The sequence below is a fragment of the Lycium barbarum genome, chromosome 1 (genome assembly GCF_019175385.1).
Source record: "Lycium barbarum isolate Lr01 chromosome 1, ASM1917538v2, whole genome shotgun sequence".
Lineage (NCBI taxonomy): Eukaryota > Viridiplantae > Streptophyta > Magnoliopsida > Solanales > Solanaceae > Lycium > Lycium barbarum.
Genome location: NC_083337.1, coordinates 113,863,799 through 113,870,349, shown reverse-complemented (window position 1 = coordinate 113,870,349; position 6,551 = coordinate 113,863,799). Strand labels below are relative to the sequence as shown.

The 6,551-nt window shown below is 40.1% G+C and overlaps 1 non-coding gene across 1 annotated transcript; it reads right to left on the bottom strand.

The window, feature by feature from the left end:
• Nucleotides 1–5,290: 5,290 nt before the first annotated feature.
• LOC132619226 (small nucleolar RNA R71) lies at nucleotides 5,291–5,396 on the bottom strand. The gene has a single exon (XR_009574623.1). It is a non-coding gene; the product is annotated as a small nucleolar RNA R71 (small nucleolar RNA).
• Nucleotides 5,397–6,551: the final 1,155 nt, after the last annotated feature.

The window sequence follows — 6,551 nt, the reverse complement described above, 5'->3', positions numbered from 1 at the left end:
CCTTTGGTTTCCCTTGATTTTTATGTTGAAGATGTGTATGGAATATTCTAGAAGCTTGGAGAGAAGTAAAGAAGTGAGGAGAATGAATATAATGAGGTGGGATCACATTTAAATACTTGGAAATACTCAGCCCGTCGGGACTTATACGGACCACTTATACGGTCCGTATAACATTATACGGTCCGTACAAAATTCCACGGTCCGTATAATGTGGTCGTGTAACTCACAGTTTTTCTGAAGTTGTCCTCGTCGTTTCATTCGATCTCCAATCCTTACACAACACTCTTAACACCTGTTTAGTACTTCATTAATGATCTAAACATCCCTATAACTCGCTTTCAAGGCCTTACCAAACAATTCTTAACGCAATAATTTACGAAACCTTTCCTGAACCCCACTTGTATTCCACTTGTCCTTATCAATCCTTCTTTCATCAATTCACATAACTTCATAACCTTAACGTATGCACTCTAAGACTACTAAATATCCGTATTATAGTCTTAAGAACTTCCTGTTACCCTTAAGCTCACATTAGTTCATTTACTACACGACGACATGAAATTTCCAAGGTATAACACTCTTCCCCCCTTTTTGGAGCATTCATCCTCAAATGTTAAACACTCGGGAATTCTACAAAAATTTCGCCAGAGTTCCCCCTATAATATGGCACTACCATCCAGTCACAACAGCGTATAATAACACTGCCTCACAGGGCCACAGCACAATAACAATATAAGTTGGCCACACACGACCAAAAGCATGAAAAAAAAGGCAGACATACCTCATAATGTTAATGTTTCATCTTGGATCTCTCTTGGGGGTTGGAATAAGTGCGGGTACTTGGATTTAATACTCTCTTCTGCTTCCCAAGTCATTTCCTCTCGGATGTCGTTCCTCCATAAGACTTTAACTGAGGCTACTTCCTTATTTCGAAATCTTCGTACTTGCCTATCTAATATAGCAATGGGCACTTCTTCATATGCTAGCTTTTCTGTTACTTGAACATCATCTATTGGGACAATTCTCGTAGGATCTCTGACACACTTGCAGAGTATGGAGACATGGAAAACTGGATGAACTAATTCCAGTTCTGGAGGTATGTCCAATTCGTAAGCTACTTGACCCACTTTGTGGATAGTTTTATAGGGTCCAATGTATCGAGGACTTAATTTCCCTTTCTTGCCAAATTTCATCACCCATTTCATTGGCGACACCTTCAAAAATACCTAGTCATCAATTTGAAATTCTAAGTCTCGCCGGCGGTTGTCCGCATAAGATTTTTGGCGACTTTGGGCTGTCAACAATCGATCTCGGATCACCCTGACTTTTTCTACTGCTTGCTGAATCAACTCAGGCCTATTAGCTGTACTTCTCCTATTTCAAACCATCCAATTGGGGATCTGCACTTCCTTCCATATAGAGCTTCGTACGAAGCCATTTGGATACTGGAATGGTAGCTATTGTTGTATGAAAACTCGATTAGAGGTAAGTGGTCATCCCAACTACCACCGAAATCTAGTACACATGCCTGTAGCATATCCGTACAAAGTCTGAATGGTACGTTTAGCTTGCCCATCAGTCTGCGAATGACATGTCGTGCTAAGCTTCACTTGAGTACCTAGACCTTCTTGGAAAGATTTTCAGAACTTGGCTGTAAATTGCGCTCCACTATCTGTGATAATGGGTATTGGTATACCATGGATTCACACAATTTCTTTGAGATACAACCTTGCATAATCTTCAGCTGAGTATGTAGTTTTGAATGGAAGAAAATGAGCTGCTTTCGTCAATCTGTCCACAATTACCCATATGGAATCATACTTGCCTCGGGAACGAGGTAACCCCACAATAAAATCCATGTTGATCACTTCCCATTTCCAAGTAGGGATTTCCACTACTTGCAATAATCCTCCTGGCTTTTGATGTTCGATTTTCACTTGCTGGCAATTTGGACATTGAGCTACAAATTCTGCTATGTCTCTCTTCATACCATCCCACCAATATATCAACTTGAGATCATGATATATCTTGGTTGCACCAGGGTGAATAGAATACCGAGAGTGATGGGCTTCTTCTAGAATTAGACGGTGCAACTCTGCAACATTCGGCACACATAGCCTGCCTCGGTATCTAAGAATTCCATCCGTGGAAATTTCAAATGGAGACTTCTTTTTTTCATGAAATACGTCTCTATAATGGTTCAATTGAGGATCTTCATATTGTCGCTCTTTCACTTCCATATTCAAGGACGAAACTGTGGGATCATTTATACTAATTCTTGCACTACCCGAATCAATTACACGTACTCCAAGATTAGCTAGTTGGTGGAGCTCATGAATCAATTCTTTCTTTTTCAGAGGAACTTCGCATAGGCTGCCCATTAATCGGTGGCTAAGCGCATCAGCTACTAAATTTGCTTTTCCGGGGTGGTATAAAATGCTCACATCGTAATCTTACAATAACTCTAATTGTCACGACCCAGCCCCGTGAGCCATGACTAGTGCCCGAGCTGGACACTCGTATACATACCTGCTAGATATAGTAAGACTGAAAGTACAGACAATATGGGAATTGGCAAGATACCAAAGGTTCACAATGTCACATATCATGATAACCTGTCTCCTGAGGAGTCACAACCAATCACAACGTAATAAGATACGCAAGCCGACAAGGCTGCCACTATGTCACACCCAAATTTTACTTAGGGTGTGATGGGCACCTGACCCTATATTCGGAGCCGAGCGAACCCGCTGACTCTTATTACACACATACTCGCTGGGACTTCTAACTTAAATTAAATGAAATACATAATAAGAGCTTTCAGAAATATTCTTTTTCTTTGTTCTCAAATCAAACAGAATCTGTAATTAAATGGAATTTATCACATAATACAGAATGACACATCGGCTGATGGAGCCGCTTACAACACTGACATTCTATACCCACGACTCTGTCTGCAAAGTCTCTAACTTCGGACAAACATCATAGCACATATATTCTGACTCGGCAACACTCCAGGAGCAAATGGAGTTGCCAATCCAGCTGAAGCATCCTCTAGCAATGTCCTTTACTCATCTGGGTGTACCTGCGTGGCATGAAACGCAGCCCCCGAAGAAAGGGGGTCAGTACGGAATATGTACTGAGTATGTAAAGCATGGAATACAGAAAACAGAACCATAATCGAAACAAACAGTACAAAAGTAAGTACATTTTCAGAATACCAAAAGACCTATCTTTTTCAGAATGCAAATCGTGTATACCGATGTCTAGTGTCAGAAGAAGTACAGAAAACAAGTAGACCATCTGGCCCTTTGATGTGGCGTAATTTTTACGCCACAATCGATACTTTTCGGCTATAAGTTTTACTTGTTGTTAAGAAAGTCGATGTGATTTTACGTGTTTGTTAGTGTTTTACAGATAAAGGAACAGATTTGGCAAAATCACAGTTGAAGTGCAGATCACGGTCGTAAATTGAAGTTTACGGACCGTATTCTACAATACGGGCCGTATTCCATGGTCGTGTTTAAGGATAACAGAACCAGAAAGTTAAGCTGAGAAGATGGTGGTTTACGAGCTAGGTTTACGGACCGTATTTCAGTTTACGGTCCGTATTCCATCACGTATTTAACCAGTTGAGCATCTGGCAGAAAGTCGAAGTATTGGATGTTGAAATACGACCATGCAGTTTACGGACCGTAAACCACTTTACGGTCCGTATTTCAAAAGGGGAAGTTGCACACAACTTAGCAGCCAACTTGGGCGTAAACCAATTTTACGGCCCGTAAAGTGATTTACGGACCGTATTTCGCCATGACGGGACCGAAGTGCAAATCTAAAACTTTTGTATTTCCAAAACCTATAAATAGCCATTGTAGGGTTTTTAATAGACATCATTCATTATATTTTTGTCTCTTGAATTAGGATATTAATTCTCTCTAGTTTTTGAAGACTCAAACATCAATTCAAGTATTACGAATTCCTTTTTTATTCCAAAGTAAGCAATTATGAATTCTTCAATTTCTTATTTCTTGTTCTTTGTCATGAGTAACTAAATTCCCTTACTAGGGTTGTGAACCCAATGATGGGTGTTTTGTGATTGGGTTTGTGATTGATATACAAATAATGGATTATTAGGGTTTAGTTATTCTTCATTCTTCATTCATAATTAATGGTTGCAAACATTGATTAAAGCCATAAACCCTAAATTTATTTGGAAAAATAATTAGGGTTGGTAAGAATAATTAACAAGAACTCAAAGCTTTAAACTTTGTTTAATAAATTCACTTAGGAATAAGAGGAATTTACTTGGCATGATTACTTGTTCTTCATAATCACTTTCTTATATTTGGGAAAATCATAGAAAGATATAATCTTTATTTATTGGGAAATAGTAGAGATTCACATAGAGATTAAGTGCATTCATATAATGATCTATTACAAGTATATCAAGATCAATACCCATGATCATACACTCTATCTAACGGGGACACAACCTTAGTTTCTTTTACCATAAATAGTCACCAAAGTAATAATTTAGCAACTAGTCATAGAAAAACCAACTTTTACACAAGTTATCGGATTAAGACAATAGACCTAGAGCTTAGCATCTACGACTTTAGTAACCTTTTCACACCATATTCCCTGTGGGATTTGACCCCAACCTCGTTGGGTTACTATATTTGACAACGTCCGCGTTATACCATTAATAGGTGTAATTTGAGCGTATCAAATTTTGGCGCCGTTGTCGGGGAATACGGTTTTGAAATTACTAAATAGTGAGTGCTTTGAATAAAGTCTTTTGCTTATTCCATCACACCTTGTTTGCTACTATGTGTAAACCAGGTGATCATGAATCAAAATCAGCAGAATCAGCGTGCGGGTAATCAGGTGAATCGGTTGAATAATCAAACGGATGAATCTGATGATGAGAATATTTTTGCTGAACTGGTTCAAGAGGAGGACTATGCATCTGCCATTGTTCAATCTCGAGTTGGAGCGGCTACTGTGAAAATTGACTCATCTCTTTATCAGCTGCTGAAACTTGAGGGGTATTTTCGGAACTCTACCGAGAATGGCCCTCGACGTCATTTGCAAAATTTTGTGGATGTGTGTGCTAATCACGTCCAGAACAATGTTCCACAAGATGCTATTCGGTTGAGGCTATTCAAGTATTCCTTAGCTGGAGAGGCTAGAACATGGTTCGAGAAGCTGCCCCGAAATTCAATTACTTCATGGGCAGAGATGGTTACTGTGTTTCTTAAAAAGTTGTATCCCCCTAGTAAGAAGGCTGAGATTCGAGACAAGATATACGAATTCAAGCAGCGACCGGGGGAACAACTATATGAAGCCTGGGAGAGGTTCAAAGAATATCTGCAGAAGATCCCAAATCATGGTTTTCTGAAAAATATATTGATGGAGAAGTTCTACCGAGGGTTAGATCCAGTGACACAGTCAGTGGCCAACAATGTGGCTGATGGGTGTTTTATGAACAAGACCTTCCGACGAGTGACCATAATACTCAACAAGCTGACAACTCATAATCAGGCTTGGCACTCGAACAATGCTGATGTGGTACCATATAGTAGTGCTATGCTCCAGAACATAGTGAAGGAGAATCAGGATACCCAGCAAACATTGGCAGAACTTGCAATAAATATTTCCTTGCTGACGAAGAAGTTTGATGAGTCTCAAATGAAGAAGGTAAATGTTTGTTAGGAAGATGCAGTTTTGCCAAAAGGGATGTACCATGCTCCAGATGGTTAGTTCCTTGATGGGCCACCTATGCAGGTTGAAGATGCTAACTATGTTAATAACTCTCAAGGGGGTTATCAGCGACAGAATTACCAAGGTGGCTATCAGAATCAGAATCAGAATCCGAATCAATGGAGACCTCAGCAAGGTCAAGGTGCTTACAACAACTCTGGGAACTACAACAATAACTATGGTGGTGCAAACCAAGGGAGCTACAACAACATCAACAATTTTGGGAACAAGAGTTCCAACCCTTATATGCCACCGAAAGGGCAAGCATCGGAGCAGGGTAGTTCGAAAGTTGAAGCAATGCTTTAGAAGATTCTGGCAAATCAATCGAAGTCTGAGAGGACTTTATCTGGGTTGACAGAAACAGTGGGTTCTCATACAGCGGCTATTCAGAAGCTTGAGTCGCAGATGAGGGATATTTCTAGAGAGCAGCACCCTCCTAAAAAGGGAGGACTTCCAAGTGACACCATCCCAAATCCGAAGAATGGGGGAGGCGGTTTAAATAATGTGTTTGCCATTACTACTAGAAGTGGTAAAACAATACAGGGAGCTGCTGAGGAGGTAATTGTTCTTGAGCCGATAGATGAAGAGAATGAGGTGCAGTCTGAAGCACCTATTATTGTTGATGAGATCAATGCTGACAAGAAGGTTGCTGATATTCCAGAGATGATTAAGGAAGCTGATAACACGAGCAAGCAGGCTGTAAAAGGGGCTATCCGCCCTTTGACACAGCTCTTCAAATCAAAACCTCCCTTTCCTCAGAGGTTGGTAAAGAAACAGGAAGATGCTAA